The sequence below is a fragment of the Cryptotermes secundus genome, unplaced genomic scaffold (assembly GCF_002891405.2).
Source record: "Cryptotermes secundus unplaced genomic scaffold, Csec_1.0 scaffold286, whole genome shotgun sequence".
Classification (NCBI taxonomy): domain Eukaryota; kingdom Metazoa; phylum Arthropoda; class Insecta; order Blattodea; family Kalotermitidae; genus Cryptotermes; species Cryptotermes secundus.
In genome coordinates, this window is record NW_019736399.1 from 1,091,401 (window position 1) to 1,111,008 (window position 19,608).

The following is a 19,608-nucleotide window of genomic DNA, read 5'->3' on the forward strand; positions in this document are numbered from 1 at the left end:
AAGCCGATATCAATTAAAGCTACCAACAAGGGGAGGATTTACAAATTTTAATTGATAACAGTAATAGTCACGTATTCATTTTATTATTTTGTTCTTACTTAATTAAAATTAATTCTTAACCTAATTTTAAACGGATATTTAAGCTTGCATATGAATTATATCGGGCGTTAATGCTAAAATGTCACAGCCTTCTGCCTAGAATTGTAAAAAACATTTGTAAACATTGGCCAGTGTAGGGGAAATAATATCAGAAAGGTATAGTGTTAATGTAATGTAACTTACCTGATGATGGCCTTAATGGCCGAAATGTGTTGTAGAGTGAAAATTTTATAAGTGTATGCAATTTGTACATGAATTGTTTAGACGGAACATACAGGGTGATTCTAAATTATTGTTGGGGTTTCCTTTTGTAGGCCACGGATACACCGACAATAATTCAGAATCATCTTGTATAAGAAATTGATATTATGGTTATTGCACAGTGTTCTAAGCACAAATTATTTTAGTTATTGCAAAATTAACCGGTTCCAATGCTTTCCTAAGCACGGACAATATGTAAACATTATGAACTCGGTATCAGAGTTAAGTTCGGTTCATGGAGCGTGAATCACGTGCTTTGCCGTCATCAGTAGACAGTTAAGAAATTATTATTGATAGGGCATGGGACGTAATGTTCACGATAATATCGTAAAGAAAGAATCGTCTGCTCCTGTAGGCCACTACCCTCTTCACCGTTCCTACAACCTCTTTGCACGCAGTATGTAACTGTATTCTTGACATTTGGAGTTGCGTTATCACATTTTCTTGGTAGCGTAGGGGATTATGTCATCTGCATGCCTGGATTCAGTTAACTGCAGTCTGTTTGCACATCAGATTTGTCTCCGTGTAACGGGAGTTTAATGTTCTGGCATTGCAACATCTCTTAACGTCAGAGCGACGCAGAGAGGAGAGAATTTCTAACTAATCCGTGTAGGGTAAAAGAGAGAATTTTCTTCGTGTAGAGTACGACGACTCGTGTGTACGTAATTTCATTTAATTGATATATTGTTTTAACCTGCATCGTCTGGGAATTCCCCTCCTCCCAGCTGATGCTCGATATCAGTATTTCTCCATCTGTCATATGCTGTGGGTTCTGTCTCTGTTGGGCTGACTTCTTCGTATGCATGTGGTTGTTATTCCCTTCCGATGTTTTTGTAAGTTTCCTTACCCTGGATTTCAGTTCATTCAAGTCTCTCAGTCCTACCTCGACTTCGATTTATGTACAGTACTGTATTTTGTTCGGGTCACCATGCTACAAGCCGGAAGGTCACAGAATCGATTCCCGATGAGGTCATTGGATTCCTTTTTTTTTTTTTTTTTCAGTTGACTTAATCCTTCAAGCCGCACTATGGCTCTGGGGTCGACTTAACCTCTAACAGAAATGACTACGAGGAATCTTCCTGAGGGTAAAGGGCGGCCGAAGAGTAAGGATGACAAATTCATCGCCGTCTGTGAGCCGATTATCTAGAACAGTGGTTCTCAACCTTTGTGAGACCGGGGCCCGATAAATTCTTTTTTATAAGACGAGGGCCAGGTGTAATCGATAGCAGGGCCCGGCTTTAAAAAAAAAAACTAGTCTAGAAGATGTGGGAGCCTCGACGTCTCACAACCCTATGGGCCTTCACGGCCTGTTACAGGGATAGCTTTACCTTTTTACCGTATTTTGTTCCCAGTTTGTGGTAACTGATGATTTGTCGTTACGTGAGATTGGTATGTTTTTAAGCAGTGTCGTTTATCTTGTTTTTAGGTTGCAGCATAATAAATCTTTCCTGGACGAACGGGGAGCGATTCTTGCCTGACGACATACGGTAAGTCTGACAAGCGATAGTGGATGGTTTCATTTGTCAGTCCTTAAGATCAGATGGATAACGCATGGCACTCCTGCCAGAGGCAGTGCAGCACACGAACATCATCGTATAGGACCGCTACGATGTTTCGTGGTCTGTAACGAGAAGTGTTCACAGGGTAGTCAAAGCAACAGAACGATCGGTGCGCTCTGATTCTGTGGCTTATTGTAGGCTTATGTCAGTATCTAAAAAGACTCCGTGGCTTTAGTCCACAAACGAACTATACCGACCGAGCGACCGACGTTTGTCGGCGAAGTTAGTGTCAACTTTAACTGATAGAGGGTGTCACGTGTTCAGCGCAACAGATCCCCACGGCCGTTAATTTCGGTTTTCTAGACCGGAACCGCTATTTTCTTGAAATAGCTCCTCAACTATCCCCAGGAGGCTGAGTGGATCCCGTTCTAGGCCCAGTCCTCAGAAAATCTGGTAGGGCCGGGAATCGAACCGGGGACCTCTGGATCTGTAGGCAAGAACTCTGACCTCTAGACCACAGAGGGGGTCTTATGTCGTTATCTGAGAACTTATAGTGTCAGATTGTAGGACTGTAGAGGGCGAAAATTGGTCAAATCGATCGATTGATTCGTTCAGCGTTTTAATGGGTTCAGAATTACCTCATAAATTTGGATATCTTTTTCAGAAATTTACTTCAGTATATAGGTTTATAGTTTCAAAACCTCTGACTGCCCTCAGTCAGATTTCACGCATTAATAGTCAGTTTTTGGTGGCTGTTGTGCAACTGTTCTTCAATTTGCTTTGACGGAATCAGATAGGCAGTAAGCATTAAACTAGCAGTGTAGAAGGCATGACGCAAAGGAACGTTTTTGTTTGATTACCAACTGTGTGCGAAAATAAATGTGAACGTAGTTTGACAACTGAACATTTGTTCTCGCTAATGACGTTTGAAAAGTGACATATTAGTACTTTAAGCGGAAATACTTGGGCGATTTATTGTGAAGAGGGTAATGGAAATTTCCTTTTCGGAGCCTAGCACGGAAAGATAATGGAAATCTACATACTGCGCTGAGGAAAGAAGTCGTGAGTTATAAATTGTTATATATAGTAAGAGGACAATGTTGGAAATTATGTTTACTGCAAAATGGAGTTCGTTTTTTCCGTTTGTGTTAAAGCTTTATGTTAACTTAGTCCTATCGGTACTTTCCTTAAGTCGCACGCTCTGTAGAAGCAGGATGTGGATCCAGTGCAGTGATGTGTGTGTTTTCTGGATAGTTTTGTCCGCGACTATCATTCAGAGTTCTCTCAGCATCCATAGGTGCCTGACCATGAATATTAGTAACTGTTATACAGGAGCGGCCTCCGTAGTCAAGAGGTAACGTTCCCACCTCATGACTCGTAGTACGCGGGTTCAAATACCCGGCGGAGGTCGTCGAATTTTTAAGGGCGGAAATATTCGGGGAACAAGTCCTCCGGGAGAGACTTTAAGCCGTGGGTCCCGTGTCGTAGCTTTACGGCACGTAAAAGAACCTCATATCTCCAAAGGAGGTCACTGAGCCAAATTACGGACTTTTCCCGCCCAACAGGAGTCTCTAATACCTCTGGTGGATGGGGGAAGCATTATAGATACCTCTCAGCTAGTAGAGCCGGTCTCGCTGGCTGGGCGGGACTGATGGTAAGCACCAGTACCGGTAGGATATAGAGACTGGTAGAAATCATAGAGGGAAGCACAATGGACCAATACAGGTCTCAGTGCATGGGGAAACCCACCCTCTCCAATAACTAACTAACTAACTGTTAAACAGGAACTTTTTACGAGTAGATTCTAAAGTGTTCTAACGGTGTGTAGTACTCAGAATAAGTGGGTTTTCGAACTTTCTCTATCGTGTGGTATTCTAGAAACTAGAAAAATCGTTTCGGAAACTAGATCTGTTTGCGTCCTCAGGTGAGGGGGGATGACATACTCTGTTGGGTCCCTTAGAGCTAACCTCGATCCCTGGATCAGTGAGGGGCGAGACACCTACTATGTTGGGTCCCTTAGAAAGAGCTAACGTCAATCACTGTATGCAGGACAGCTCAAAAACCCAGTAATTCTGAGGAATTTTCACAGTTACATTCAGAGCAGGTCCCTCAAGTTACACTCATTTTAAGGGTATATTAAAGGACTTAAGACTTTTTTTATTGCTAATGGGATGGGACTAAGTCCCTTGTACTGTGGCCACTTCTGGCCCATTGTACCAGCCCCAGATGATAGGTGAGGGTGATTGTGGAGCAATTGGTGGAATGAAGATTGGCAGGGAAAACCGAAGTACTTGGAGAAAACCTGCTCCAGCGCCACTTTGTCCACCACAAATCCCACTTGACCAGACCCTGGAGCGAACCCGGGCCGCCGCCGTGGGAAGCCAGCGACTAACCGCTTGAGCTATGGCGCGGCCGAGGACTTGGTCAGTTTCTGTGTTATCACACTGTGCAAATTCCATGCAGCTGATTTCGGAAAGGAAGTTGTGGTTTCTTCATATCCGTCCCTTGCATCTCCGTTACTTGTCCCTTACTTGTGACAAAAGTCTGTGGAACAAGTTTGTTTATCCATCCCAAAGGCAGCTCTAATACAATACTTGTGAATATTTTTATTTTTGAATGGCACTGCGTAATTTTGAGAGCCAGGTACATGGATTATGCATATCGAGTGTATAAGCATATACATGATATTAGTCTGTGCTCGTTTTTGTTTGCGCGGGTAATGTGAACGAATTGTATGGTTTAATAATAATATAGATAAAAAAAAAGTAAAGCAATCCCTGTAACAGACCGTGGAGGCCCACAGGGTTGTGAGACGTTGAGGGTCCCACGTTATCTAGAGAATCGGCTCAAAGATGGCGGTAAGGTTGTCGGCCTTACGCGCCGGCCGCTCTTTACTCCCCAGGAAAATTATTTAATTAATTCCTGGTACTCATTTCTGTTAAAGGCTGAGTCGATCCCAGGGCCATAGTGCGGCTGGAAGGATTAGGTCAATTGAAAAAAAATCCAATGACCTCATCGGGACTTGAACCCGCGACCTATTGGCTTGTATTAATTTATATACATTCGAGTGTTACGAGTACATATCGTCTGATGTGTTTATTATGTTTAATCATTAGTTCTGTTTCATTACTGATTTTAATATTTGCACGTGACTGCGTTATATTTTAGTTGCAGTCAGTGTGCTTGAAGAAATCACACAGATGTGAACTTAGTAACTGACGTAAATAGCGGTATGTGCCCTTGAAGGCGATCGAGGGATTGAAGCATCTCTGGCGAACTATTATATACTATTTATTGTATTCTGACATTTGATGGGTTAAGTCTAATGTATCACTGCTTAATGGGTTTGAAGCCTGTGTGAATTGCTGTGTACGCTTTAGAGATCCAGTTTGAAACAGAATCCATAGAAACCTGAACCCGTAACTAACTAATGAGACATTTCATGATAAAGTTCGTAAAACTGTAAATTCGCAGAAACTCTTCGGTCTCTTGGTTGGTTATTAAGTTAAAATCTAACAGGAAATATGAAATTAAATTTATTTCCAGTTTGGTGATAGTTCCTGTAATGATTGAGTAAACGAATGAACTTAGTTTCGAAGGATAAGTGATATAATTAGTATAAAGAGAGCAGTCTTCTGGGATGTGGCGCCGTGTAGATATTGTGTTAACCGACGTTTCGGAGGAACGTATCGCCTCCATCTTCAGGGTAGAAGAAGAAAATATCCGTAAGCGAAGAACCGGTGTGAGCAGGTGCAAATAGGCAAATTAACCCTGAAGATTGAGGCGATACGTTCTTCCGAAACGTCGGTTAACATAATATATACACGGCACCACATCTCAGAAGACTGCTTTCTTCATGGTTACCGCCGTGAAAACCTCAGATCTTAAATAATTAGTATAGTTTGTCAGTGTCTTGTCACCTAAGTATTTTTTTTTACACGGGGCTGTTTCTCGGGTTTCCGTGAAACTTGATATTAGATGGCATTCCCTTATTGAAGAAAATTTGTCGTTACACGTTCAGACGTTAAACGAGGTTCCTAATTTTGAGTTTTATTGAAAAACTTTATGAAATTTTGTATGGCTCGCTGTATAGTATGCATCAAGTATTTAAATGAAGAAAGCAGTCTTCTGGGATTTGGCACCGTGTATAAGTGGTGTTAACCGACGTTTCGGAGGAACGTATCGCCTCCATCTTCAGGGTAGAAGAAAAAATATAAGAAATCTGCAAGCGAAGAGACCGTGAGAACCGGTAAAAGCCGTCTGCTTTTACCGGTTCTCACTGTCTCTTCGCTTGCAGAATTCTTATATTTTCTTCTACCCTGAAGATGGAGGCGATACGTTCCTCCGAAACGTCGGTTAACACCACTTATACACGGTGCCAAATCCCAGAAGACTGCTTTCTTCATAGTCACCGCCGTGAAAGCCTCAAATCTTACAAAGTATTTAAATGTTACGTTATGAGAATAGTGACACCAACAGGAAACTGAAGAATTCTTGATAAAAAATTCATCTTATTTCACGGAACTAACCTGTACCAAATCTGTTGAGTTCCTCTTCAAGGTATGAAGAAGAAATAAAGTTAAATTGCCCTGTATATAATAGTCCCATATTATTTTGGTGTTTTAATCCTGACTTAAAAATGTCGTGTGTCTATTTCAGAAGTTGTGTATATTTGTGTAACCGCTTTGGTATATGGCCTCGAATTCAGTTTTATACATAACATAAAAAGGCATGGTCACAGTAATGCGAAAGAGAATATTTTTATTTATGCATCTACATTAGCGTGAAGTATTTGTGCACTACTGGTTGAGAATGCTGTATGTGTTCAAAGGAATAGTTTTTTAAATGCAGGAGTTTAGACCGAAACTAGTTGAACCAAGTCTCTTGGTAGCTGGCGAGGCTGTTGGTCATGAGACATTTATGGAAGTTTGTCACGATATGGAAATAACCACAAGTTCGTGGTCGCCAAAATGTTCCTAGCGGAAGTTCAGTTTGCATTGAAGAAACTCGCAGATGGAGGCTGTTGGAGAGAGAGAATGCTGGTCCTAAAAGCGAGGGTTTCATGATTTGGAAGATGAAATGGGCGGGACATATAGCACGCGTTGAGGAAATGAGAAGAGTATTAAAAATTGAAGTTGTAAATATCGAAGGGAAGACAGCCCTTGGATTCCACAGGATGCGAGGAATTTCGTGACCAGCTGAGCGACTGATAGTTTCTCAAGTAGGACTATGTTCCGCGGAGTATTACGTTTATGTGTGCGTATTGCAAATCCATACTGAACATGGGGCTTTGCTCTTATCGTATGACTTGGAATTTAGATTGTGGTAAGACAATGGATATTTGGTGGGTAATTGGTATTTGTGTTTGTAATGTATTTCCATACGGAATTTCATATTCCAAGCTGCTATAGTCCACTACTCATCGCTGTCAAGCAGAAAACCTAATGACATTTTTCTCAAGACAGCCTTTTTTTTTCTTCTTTTTCTTGCTTGCTTAAGTACATTGTACCGCAGGAAATGAAACAGCGCAAGGTTCGGGTGGCCTCCAGTGACTGAAAATAAGTGGCTTGTTTCAGGAAGTAAAATATTTGTCATACGAATTTTACGTAGTGTTGGGATCAGTAATATCCTTTCCATTAACAGCTGAGTGTAAAGAAACGTTAATCTTTTTTTACCGTCCTTGACGAGCAATGACAGGAAACTTTCGACTTAAATTTGAACGTCCTGCAGAGACTCTTGTAATATGTATCGACGCGAAAGTGCGTTTTTAGAAACAGCAATTGCATTTTGAATATTTAATGTAGCTCTTTCGCTTTGTTTTCATATTTCTCTTAAGGCGCGTCCACATTACTCGTGCTCGCCAGGCTTGTGCTCGTCAGGAGACTCGTCTGGCTTTTACGTGTGCTCGTAAATCTTCGTCCACACTACTTCAGTTGCTCGCCAGGCTTTGGCGCGTGAGGATCCGTATATTCACTCGTAGTGTGTATAGGCTGTAGTCGTATTTCAATTTATTGGCTATAGTTTTAAAATTAAAAATTTGCTTGTCTCGTGACTTGTCATATCGTCCACATTACTCACGAGCATAGCGAGTCACACGAGCACGAGTAATGTGGACGCGCCTTTACATATTCCTGGCCATAGACGCGAGAGCTCACGCCTATTTGTCCGTGACGCTTAAAGTAGCTCCTTTGGCACGTGGCATGTTTTATTATTCACAGTCTGTGAAATGAACGCATAATGGTGTGACGGTTATCATTTATTTCAAGATCTGATTTTGTAGGAAGTTAAATATACTTAACCAAGAAGCTGTCAGGTGATTATACGAGAGCTGCGGTAGTTATTCGATACGGAAATTGATACTGACGAATCGATTTACGAAAGTTTTCCTCTGAAATGTGTATGGAGACATGTTAAACATGAATATGTTCGTATATATTGATCAGATTGCTTTAGAACTTTTCTGTTTCTTTGTTGTTTATTTAATGACAGTAGCTCAGACCTATATGGTCAGAGTTCCTGGCTACGTGGTCAGAGGTCCCGAGTTCGATTCCCGGCGCTACCAAATTTTCTGAGAAGTAGTTGGTCTGGAACGGGGTCCACTCAACCTCGTGAGGATAATTTGGGAGCTACTTGAATGGAAAAATGAGTGTAATGGTTCACTCCTGTCACAAACCTTAATTAATCGGTGCGACCTTTAAACGACCCAAATAATATAACGTCGAATGATTAGATACTGGTTACGGTTTATTTTAAAAATTATCCCCTAATTTGCGTGGAAGGTTGAGAATGAAGGTCGGTCAAGATAGCTACCTCCAGGCCATGATATGAACCCAGAAAATGCCAAATACCACTCAGAGGCAATGAAAAATCTGTTTTAACTTCGAAAGTTCGTAGAACCTCTATAAGCGCTTGTGTAACACGGTTCACTCAGCAGGAAGTTTTGTAGGAAGCTTACTGAACAGCAGATCACTTCTGCAACAGAACCAATACGCTTTGTAGCCTCAATACTTCCCGTCTGCAGGGCCCCATTTCTGAGTGACGACAGAAATAACTCCAGCCTGCCTGTCAGCTGTGCCTTCCATCTCTCTTAATTCATTTATTCGGGTCAACATTTTTATTCGCTTTTATAGCAGCGAACTTTCTTTATTTTGTAAGGAAATGTAGAATTGTGATTGGATATTCATGTGACACAGTGATTCCCTAAACTATAAGTGGTTCGTAACACTACATCATACTGCTAGAAAATGAATGTCTGTATTCTTGTATCATAAATTATGTATTTATTTACAATTGGTCAACCATAGTAATTTTTTTAATGCTAGTGGGGTTTTACGCAGAAACTGCCTTCTAAAAGAAGTTATCGAAGGAAAGATAGAGGGGCGGATAGAAGTGACAAGAAGACGAGGAAGAAGACGTAAGAAGATGCTGGATGACCTTGGGGACAGAAGAGGATACTGTCATTTGAAGGAGAAAGCTCTAGATCGCATTAAGTGGAGGAATTGTTTTGGAAGAGACTGTGGACCTGTCGTCTTGACAGATTCTGATGATGAGTGGGGTGGGATTAAGTCCCTTGTGCTGCGGCCACTTGTGGCATATTGTACCAGCCTCAGATGATAGGTGAGGGTGATTGTGGAGCAATTGGTGAAATGAAGATTGGCAGGGGAAACCGAAGTACTCGGAGAAAACCTGCCCCAGCGCCACTTTGTCCGCCACAAATTCCACTTGATCGATCCAGGGCCGCCGCGTTGGGAAACCATCGACTAACCGCTTGAGCTATGGCCCGTGGACTACAGTAACTGCAAATATATGCTACCTCAAACACCAACTGATCACCTTCTCTTATCTGTGCAATGTTATAACTGTTTGCTTGATATGAGAACGCGTGAGTATATTTTCCATAACTATACAAAAACGTGAAAATAAAACTCATGTTGGGTAGTGTGTACCAATAGGCGATACTATTAATACTCTGGCAGTGGTGAACTCCAAAGTATGCCAGTCTCAGACCATAGAAATTGTCACATTGAAGCTCATGTTGACATTGGCACTAACTTCGCCGACAAGCGGCAGTCGCTCGGTCGGTATAGTTCGCTTGCGGACTCGAACCACGGAGTCACTAGCTCAGATTTTCATAATGTCGAATGATGTAATTAATTAATGAGTGAGGGTGTTTGAGAAAAGGGTGCTGAGGATAATGCGTGGACCGAAGAGGGATGAAATGATAGGAGCTTGAATAAGATTGCATAATGAAGAGCTTCATACCTTATACCCTTCACCAAACATGATTAGAATAATCATGTGAATGAGGATGAGGATCGGGGCATGTAGCACGCATTGGGAGAAGAGGAATGCATATACGATTTTAGTGGTGAAGCCAGAAGGATAGAGACCACTGGGAAGACGTAGACGGTAGGATAATATTAAAATGAATCTTAGAAAGGATGGGGTGATAATGGACTGGGTTGATGTGGCTCAGGATAGGGACCAGTGGAGGGCTCTTGTTGACACGGTAATGAACCTTCGGGTTCCATAAACTGTTTGGAAATTCTTGAGTGGCTGATCGACTGGCGGCTTCTCAAGGACTCAGTTCCATGGAGTTAGTTCACTAGTTATTCAAAATTATATTGATTGAAGGGGTTGTGGCTTAATATGAGGTTGCCTTTGGGTATAGAATAGAGAACCGAAGTTCTGTAACGTATTAACTTGTTGTAATTGTGTTGTTGCGTTCTGAATAATCAGCACCATGTGTTTTGTGTAGTGCGTGGTAGCAGTACAGTTAGAATTATTTCATATTTGTCCGTTTCTGTTTAATCTCCGAATCTAGGAAGACAAAACCACGAAAATAGCTACGGCAGGCAGTAGAATATATGGCATTACTTAGAGCAGGAAAGATATAAAACGGCTTGACTGGTAATTACTAATTGTCTTTCATAAAATGTTTGAACTGCAGTTGGAGTAAAGTGATTACGTAGTAGAATTGAAGGCCTGGATGTAAGGCCGCATAATCTACTATGCATGTTAAATATATGTGTCACGTCATTACCGGCGAACCAGTGCACGAGTATACGCGTGATGTCATAGCGGCGACACACTGGGGACAGCACGTTCACAAATGTTATCGCGCCACTGATGCGTCCCCAGCCCGCATGCGAGTTGCATACATTTAATGTCGAGTGTTTCTTCGAGAAGGGAAAACCATTCGGGAAATCTTGAGATATGACAAACAGGTTTCGCGTCAGTTCACGTAAGATAGGCCCAGATGTGTTCTCGTGATGGGTTCTGATGGGTATTTTCGTAACCTGTAAAGGTGATCACACTTAGGTTCAATTGAACCCACATCTTTCAAGCGTAAGTGTTCTAATAATAATGCCAGATGAATATTCCCATAATATGTAAAGTTAAGGATGATGTGATTATGTTAATTGCTTCTTCGTATTGTTGCGTATCAAATTGTATGCCTGATTTTTGTTCATGATTCCGCATTGTGATGGACTGACTTGACAGTATCTGAGATGTCGGCAGCATAACAGCCTTATCACCGAAGAATTGACAGAAGGTTACACTCTGTGTACCGCTGCCTGCTCCTGTTCTATGTGACAGTACGCGCTGAGGTGTTCGTGTTTGCACGGTGGTACCCCAGCTAAGAACATTATAGATGACCTAAAAAGGGTTCTCACGATGTCATGTAGTTACTGGGTTTTGGGGCGTGTCCATCGTCAGCTATCACAATTGGGCTGTTATCAATTTGTAGTTGAACATTTTATTAACGTGTTACACCAGCTGATGTACGGTTGATTCTTGGAAGCATGTTGTAAGACTATATATAGCAGTGTGTTTCCATTGCTTGTCTACAGCGTATAGCTAAACTAATTGTCGAAACTCAGTATGCAGCAGTTGAAAAAAAAGTCTTTTATTTTGAGCAGATAAAGACTCATTCCACATTAAATGTGTGAACATTGTGTACGTTACAAAGTAGTGTTCATTAAATTGTGCTGCTTGAAGAAAGAGCATTCATGAAAAGAGATTTTCGTCCCATATACAAATAGGAGTTAATCAGGAATGTGATTTTATGATAGTCCTTCCTGGTGGGTAAAGGGCAGCCGGTGCATAAGGCTGACAACCTTAGCGCCATCTCTGAGCCGATTGTCTAGAGAAAATGTGGGAGCCTAGACTTCTGAAACTTTCAGGGCCTTTCACGGTGTTACGTTAACTTTACACGGTACTCGTTTATAGATTTACGCGGTAGCTGCTTTCCTGAAGAACTGTCATGAGTTAAAAACGTGTAAATCAATAACTAATTTTCCTGAAGAAGATGATAATTTGGGGATGGGGGAGTTACGGTCCAAGTCAGCCCAGAAATTTATAGATAGATGTTCGTGTAAAACGTTTTGCTTAGTTTATTGCATTTCAGATTTTATAATTTCGTTAAATGTAAGACAGCAAAAAGGAGTTATAGTCAGAGTAACGTTCTTCTGCAGTGTCGACATTCGACGTGTAATTGCGTTAAAGTGAGAATTAAAACGATACAGATTAAAATGCGGTGTATATGCTTCGTTCGCACTGAAACCCGAAATCGTACAAATCAGAAAATCGCTATGTGTAGAAGTGATTGTGGGGCGTGGAGTAATTATCAGCTGCTCAGAGAACTTGGAAATGCGAAAATTTTGATTCCTTTTAAAAGAAGTCGGGTATGTGCCCTCAGAATAAGAGTATGTTTGTACCGGAATGGGTACAGAGGAATTTGTAGCTAATTATGTTGTGAATTATAGCCGTAATAGCTTGCCAAATTAAGAGAAGTTCGTGACTCGACGCTGTTTTCCGCAGGACGGACTAGAGTTTTGTGTTTGAAATATCACGTGTTTGTTTTGACTCGATGTATTGAACGAATTAGTGTTTTTGACTACATTAATGTATTCCGTAAAAGAAAATTAAGTATGGAGAACTGTTAGAGATCTCTAGTTTTGTGTAAACCGCTTTAACATACTTCCGGGTTGTGGGGGGGAAAACATCCTTTGTTCATAGTATTTATTATAATGACGTCATTTCCTGTAGGAAGTGTAGGTAATTTGACTTCTTCACCGAGACGTGGCTTCTTCGTCAGACGTGTAATTTTGTGTAATGTCTTTAGCAGACAAAGCCGTGATGAGCTTTGGTTCACATGTCGACATTTTGCTTAGCGAGACAAAAAATCGCGTTTAACTTTTAACCCGGGCACTTACCGGCGTTGATCTTTGAGCGCAAAGACTTCAAAATAAATGGCATAGAAGCAAAATAAATAAAAAATACAGCAACTACATATTATGATCTTCTGGGCTATGACGCTACTAAAGTGGTATTTGAACACAGTTTTTTTTTTGAGGAATGCTCTGCTTCCATTTTCACTATGTAGTTTGACAGGTGAGTATCAGCGTTACTGACAGCATCTCTCCCGTGCTTCACGCTTATTTTTGAGAGGCTAGTGAACAAAATCCCCCATCGTTTATGAACCCCGAAAGTTCGTTGCCGTGTTCACAAAAGTCCTCCACTGGTCCCTAATCCTGAGCCAGATGAATCCAATCCATACCACTCCATCCTTTTTAATATTATCCTGCCATCTAGGTCTAGATCTTCCTAGTGGTACATTTCCTTGTGGCTTTCTCACAGAAACCGTGAATGCATTCCTCTCGTATGTGCTACATATCCTGACCATCTCATCATCCTTGACTTGGTCATTATATTTGGCGAAGAACACAAGCTATGAAGCTCCTCATGCAGTTTTCTCCAGCCGCCTCCTAGTTCATCCCTCTTGGGTCCACATATTCTCCCCAGCGCTGTTTTCTAAAACACCTTCACTTTGTTCTTCGGGCAATGTCAGATCGAGTTCCACACCCATCCAGAACTACAGTCCAAAGACCACGGCGTCTCTGAATTATGTATTATATTTTCTTATTAAATTGTTTATGTCTAGAGTCTGTATAGACTTGTCCAAGGGGCTGTGCAGAACTGCATAATGAGAAGCGTTTTAACTTTTACACTTCATGAAACATTATTACGGTTATCAGCCATGTCAGGTGGCTAAAAGTGGCTGGCGTTTTAGGGACCATCTCTGTCCCCCATCATCAGAAGCTGATGAGATGGACAATGAGTGTAGTACGCATTAGAAGTAAGAAGTCCATTCCGAATTATAGTTGGAAAGCCTGGCCGCCACTGTGGCTACAGATTGAGAGTCCCGCGTTCGATTCCCGGCGCTGAAATTTTTCTGAGAAGTAGTGGTTCTGGAACGGGGTCCACTCAGCCTCGTGAGGATAATTGAGGAGAAGGAAATAGCGGCTCCTACAAAACCGAGATTAACGGCCGTGGCAATCCGTTGCGCTGACCACGCGACACCCTCTATACCCAAAAGTTGGCAATAACTTCGCCGACAAGCGTCGGTCGCTCGGTCGGTATAGTTCGCTTGCGGACTAAAAGCCACGGAGTATTATCATCTAGATATAGATGGGGAGATACTGCTATAATGTTTCTTAAAAGGAATAGAGTGTGGGTGTTGGTTAATCTGGCTCAGGATAAGGACAGGTGAGGGATGAGCTGTCGTGAACACAGCAGTGAACCTTTAGGTTCCATTAAGGCGGGAAATTTCGCACTAGTTGAGCGACTCGCAGATTTTAACTCCGCGGAGTTAACGCTGGCTGGAATTCGCCAACCGGTAGCTTTCTGCGGACCGACAGTTGAGAAACACAACGTGTTCAGACCCCTCGCGTGTGTTGTGCCATTACGTGTGTGTCTTGGCCTCATGGCGTGTAACGGGGCTACATTTTTCACCCTCCTTCCTGCGACCTGTCATTCTATATGTGCTGCCTCGGAAGGGCGTCGCCTCCTCGGTTGTCAGCGCATTAACGTCCTCCATTCTCAGCAAGTGTCCATTGCTGTTGCGCTGGTAAAGCTTCAGCCGACATTCGGTCCCATAAACGTAAATAGAAAGCACGGGTAAGCAGTCTGGCATTAAATTTGTGAGGTTTGAGGTTCTTGCCGCCGTATCAAGATTACCGCCTGAAGATGGAGGCAACATATGCTTCGGAAATGTTAGTACCAAAATATCAAACTTCATGATGGCACGCCCCAGAAGTTTTTGGATTAAACTTGGCTACAACAATTTGTATTCACCTCTAACTTGGTACAGACATACATAGTTTTTTATTGCGCTTCTCAGATAATGCGGTTTTTTTTTTACATATACAAATTGAAGGTTTGTGGTAACCCTGCGTCGGGCAAGTCTACAGGCGCCATTTTTCCAACAGCATGTGCTCATTTCGTGTCTCCATGTCACATTTTGGCAATATTTCAAACTTTTCCATCATTATTATATCTGTGACGAAGTGATGTTAGTTGAAATGACAAAGGATTTAGTTCATAAAGCAAGGGCACGGTGTCCGAGGATTGACTCCAATTTTGAAAGAAGTTCTGTTGTGAGTAGAGTGCTATCAAACAGCATCGCGTGCTGCAGAGAAATCTTTCGTGAAAAGAAGAGTCAATCTATTCGGCAAACTTCATTGTTGTCTTATTTTAAGAAATTGACAACCACCCTGACCTTCAGCAACCATCACCCTGATGAGGCGGCAGTCAATACATCATGGCAAGACCCTCCATCAGCAAAGAGAGTACGGACTCGCCGAAAGCTCAGATGATGGTTAGCATTTTTACCAATACAGTATTTTTAATTAAGGTGTAAAAATTGTTTTTTAGACATAACTCTATTGCACACTTGATAGATTACAGTATAGTGAAAACATAACTTTTGTGTGCACTAGGAAACCAGGTCATTCGCGTGACTCGCTTTATTGCTGTGATCTGGAACCGAACCTGCAGTATCTTCGAGGTATGGCTGTATATTCATCCAGATGTCATGAGCTTGTGTTGGATTTCTTTATCTGTTCGTGTACGTTGTATGACCCTTGTTCAGATTTCGTTGCTTTAGTGTTGGAGATGGTGTTGGGAAGAATCTCTACTATCTCCACACATTCTTTGATGCTCGTGATTTTAGGACAAGTTTTTGTTCTAAGTTAAATTTAAAACTGCACTTGATTCCCTAATTTAAAACCCAGTTACCCGACAGTTGATGTTGATGGACATAGCGCACTCAAGCTCAAGTATTTGGGAGTTTTCAGCGTTGAGCAGCGCTGCCAACTGTTTATATGCTACCGTAACATCCAGTTTGGTTGATTAATTATGAATAAAGCGGAAGAAACCGTTATGTGTCTTTGGTGGCTGGATCTTAGATTATATAACGATGCTGTAGCAACTGCAGGTGCTGTTGGTGTCGACGGTGACCTCGTTCGGTGAATTTGGAAACATTGGGGAAGAAAGCCGTTGTGGTATTTTTCCTGGTACTGTCAGGAATTCACTCGGAGAGAGTGAAAAAAAAAACACGAAATCCTGTCACGATAGTGTTTGTTCCAGCTGAGATACGAATCGGACATCCCCGGAATACAAGTAACGAGTGGTAGTGCTTGAGTCAACTTCGTCGGCGAACTTTTCCTTAAAGACGCTCATCAAGACACTTTTCCGCCATCATTTTCTCGTAACTGGCCGTGTTGGTTTGGACTAGACACTAGTTTCCATCCTTCTCCCCCCCCCCGTGGGTTTGTTGAACCAAGTCTAGTATATACAGAGACACAGACTCATCTTGTCATTTCATCCCTGAAGATGGAGGCAACATTGCTCACATTCACACGGTGCAAAGAGCAGAATAAACAACAGATATTAACGGTGAAAGAACGAAATCTGTAATGTTTCACTTGTTAGGTAACAGTGTCAGCGATCTGTGTTTGTGAGAGCAACAGTTCATCTTCTTCTCTTTCCGAATGAACTCCTTTGACCCTTGGATACGTGATCTATGCGGAGGTCAAATTAATATTAGTAACGGATGTATTTAATATGGAGCATAATCCTGGTCCTGCTTCAGTTGTTAGCAAGCGAAAGCTGCAGTCTCAACGGTTGTAGGCAGGGCAACAGCTGGTTACCATCTTAAGGCGATGTGAGACGAAAAGTAAGTGAGCGGTAAGGCGTCGTCTCGCAGCGGACTGCAGATATGGGTGAAAGTCTCTCCGAAACTGAAAGTATGATCCACTCAACGCATTTTCTGTGGATGCAGCAGAGCACATCTTGACAAACTAGCAGTCGCTCAGCAGGTCAATAAATGTAACGCCTCTTATGGAAACGGAAGGTTCATTACCGTGTCAACTAAATTTGTAGTTGGTCTGTGTTCGAGTTCCCCGACCCTTTCACCCCCATTTCTTTAAGATCCCTCTTAATGTTATCCCATTTACGGTGAGGCCTTTCATATGGTTCTTTCCTTCATGTTCTCGTATAGAAACTGCCCATTTCTCATCGCTTCCAAGCGTGCTGCGTTCCCAGCCAATCGTTCCGCATGATGTGACCCTCCTGTTTGTTAATGAGTGTAGTCAAGGAGGATATGGGGCGGTAATGTTTGTTGTGTGCATCTCGAGGTGACGTCATGTGAATAGTTGAAAAATGCGAAAAGAAAGCGTGGGTTCTCCACTCATCAGCTGCCAGAGACGGAAGCGTGGAAAGGAAACTTAGTAGCGACGCGTTGTGGAAGTCCCAGGTTTTTCTGCTCAGATATGTGCAGGTCGCGGTATTGGTCCGCAGATTGTAGCTGTTTAGGGTGAACTGAGCACGCAGGATGAGATGGGTGGGTGAGATGAGGAATGAACAGAAAATTTTAGTTGGAAAACAGTTACTAAACTGGCCTCAACAACCGGGGAATCACAATTCGATTTCTGGCGGGCAGACATCTCTTTCTTCCGAGCCCGTAGCAGTTCTGGTGTTCACCCGCGTTCTGTCCTGTGGGTACTGATTTTTTTTCTTCTTCAAGGATAAGGCGGCGTAAAGCTGGCCGCTACAGTGCTTAGGTTAAGAATGCATGGCTGTAAGCTTCCTGCCTCCCCCAGCGCCAAGAGGTCTCTATGGATTACCGGCTAATAAAGCATAGACACAACTTTGTCTTTTGATTTGAAGGGACGAGACCACTTTGAAATTCTAGGCGTCGTTGGGAAGGGCAATTGAATGCAAGTGTTCTGTTGTGTTAGGTTCTGCATTCAGCTGTGTGTTGTAAAGTAAGAGAAGTTAGTTGAAATTGTTACTTATATTAATTACATGTACACTGCATCGAGAAAATTTACAAGGAATTCAGAGCAAGAACTCAAAGAGTGCGCTCTTCTATTGCATAGATTCCTAGTCAAACACATCTGTTACTAAATTCATTTTACTTTTTGTGAAAACATAACCTCGTTGGTTCACTAAAATTTTCTTACGAATGTCATGTTTTTAATTAAATAAAAAACTTTATAAAATTTATGTTTCCAACATTGGATACCATACATCATTTCAGGATCCTAAATTAACCATTGCCTCAATTTTTTTTTTAAATTCCCTTAGTGGGGGGTGGAGTGCAACTGGGTCCACTCGGCACGGCGGCCACTGATTGACCTATTGTAGCCTGCCCCGGGTGATTATGATGATGGAGAATTTGGTGGAATGAAGATTGGCAGGGGAAACCGAAGTACTCGGAGAAAACCCGCCCCAGCGCCACTTTGTTCACCACAAATCCCACTTGACCAGACCCGGAATCGAACCCGGGCCGCCGCGGTGGGAAGCTTCAGCTGTGGCGCGGGCCCACCATCGCCCTAACCTCCTATTTGGACGCTTTGATAACCTTGATGATCAAGCTATGTGAACATCAGTCAGCTGGTTCAGGAATTGAATTTGAGGGACTTCAACACAGGATGGTATCTCATGTTTATGGATATTATCCATCGTCTTGTCTGTGTCTAAAAACCGTCCTGTTTATTTTTCAAAACAGCCTTTCGGAGACTGCATTCTGTCTCTGCCTTCAGGTAAAACCTACTCCTTTGGGCCCAATACATAGAGCTAGCCCCTATCTCCGAAGATAGAGAGCCAGTCACCGAAAGGTTGTGTTTTGAAAAATAAACAGGACTGTTTTTAGAGAGAGACAAGACAGTGGATAATGTCCAGAAACATAATATTTGTATCAATGCACCATCGTCACAAACTTTAGATCTTATAAACATGGTATCTCTTAAGCCAGCTTTTCTTTTCAGTAAGGAAGTGGACTAAAATGAAGCAATTACATGTGCACCGTCTTTATTACAGTTATTTCTAAGAATTGCATTTCTGTGGCCATTGTTGGCGATGAAACGTGAAGATTAAACTATAGTTTTCTATTTTGTTTTCTTGTCTTCAAATGTCCCGTAGACGACCGGAAAGGGTTAGAATGTTACCCAGACTGGTTGGCGCCCTATGTTTGCTTTGCTGACTGCAGTGTACAAACAGTGCCTAATGTGTAAACCCTCCAACTCGTTATCTGAATGTAGGATAGGTCGTGTGTCTAATGTTGGTTCTTCATTACTTGGTGAAGACGCCGGGATGGTTTTACAAGGGTCAGGTAACAGGGTGGGCACTCGCGGAACAGTTTGGAGAGAAGTGGCAATGTCAGCAGCCTGAAGGGAGTCCTTAGTTCGCTTGAACTTCCACTAAATGCATTTTCATGTTGGACTTCCTCATCTCTCTCACACTCGTGAGTGTGGGCGTAGCAGTGACACACAATTTGCATAGTCTGAAAGCGACTCGGAAGGTTATTGCAGTTTGAAGTACACAAAATGCGTTCTGTAAGATCCTGATATGTTATTGTGGCTACGAAAGTCATTGTAAAGCTGTAACACCATTCATCGTC

General features: G+C 42.2%; 1 protein-coding gene across 10 annotated transcripts in view; it reads left to right on the forward strand.

Moving 5' to 3' along the window:
• The window catches only part of LOC111869826 (protein hu-li tai shao), a 159,252-nt gene that overhangs the window by 32,791 nt on the left and 106,853 nt on the right, over positions 1-19,608 (forward strand). For 8 of the 10 annotated variants that reach the window (XM_023861618.2, XM_023861615.2, XM_023861623.2 and 5 more), the window contains exon 2: positions 1,787-1,847. The exons of the other annotated variants lie outside the window; for them this stretch is intronic. The gene's annotated coding sequence lies outside the window, so the exon portion shown is untranslated. The remainder of the gene's footprint in view (positions 1-1,786; positions 1,848-19,608) is intronic. 10 annotated transcript variants of the gene reach the window in all.